The following is a 308-nucleotide window of genomic DNA, read 5'->3' as shown; positions in this document are numbered from 1 at the left end:
CCGATAAGCTTCTGAAATCTTGGGCGAAATTTATCCAATTTGGATTTTCTTTCGTGTAAAAGACCAGGCTATAACTAAGCTGTAATTTCCAACTTCTGGAAAAACTAATCTTCGACATAATATAAATTAAAGCTGTATTCAAAATCATGCTTGCTCTGTTATAGACGGAATATAGTAGTTTTTCTTTGGTATTACCACATGTTCAAAATTATACTTCCCAGTGTGAATAATAAAATTGGCAATTTGACATTTGTATTCGTTTATTATGCCTCACTTTGAGTAATTTTATGTTATATTTCCGTTTGATG

Source organism: Penaeus monodon, chromosome 15 (genome assembly GCF_015228065.2).
Source record: "Penaeus monodon isolate SGIC_2016 chromosome 15, NSTDA_Pmon_1, whole genome shotgun sequence".
Classification (NCBI taxonomy): domain Eukaryota; kingdom Metazoa; phylum Arthropoda; class Malacostraca; order Decapoda; family Penaeidae; genus Penaeus; species Penaeus monodon.
Note: the sequence above shows the minus strand (reverse complement) of the source record.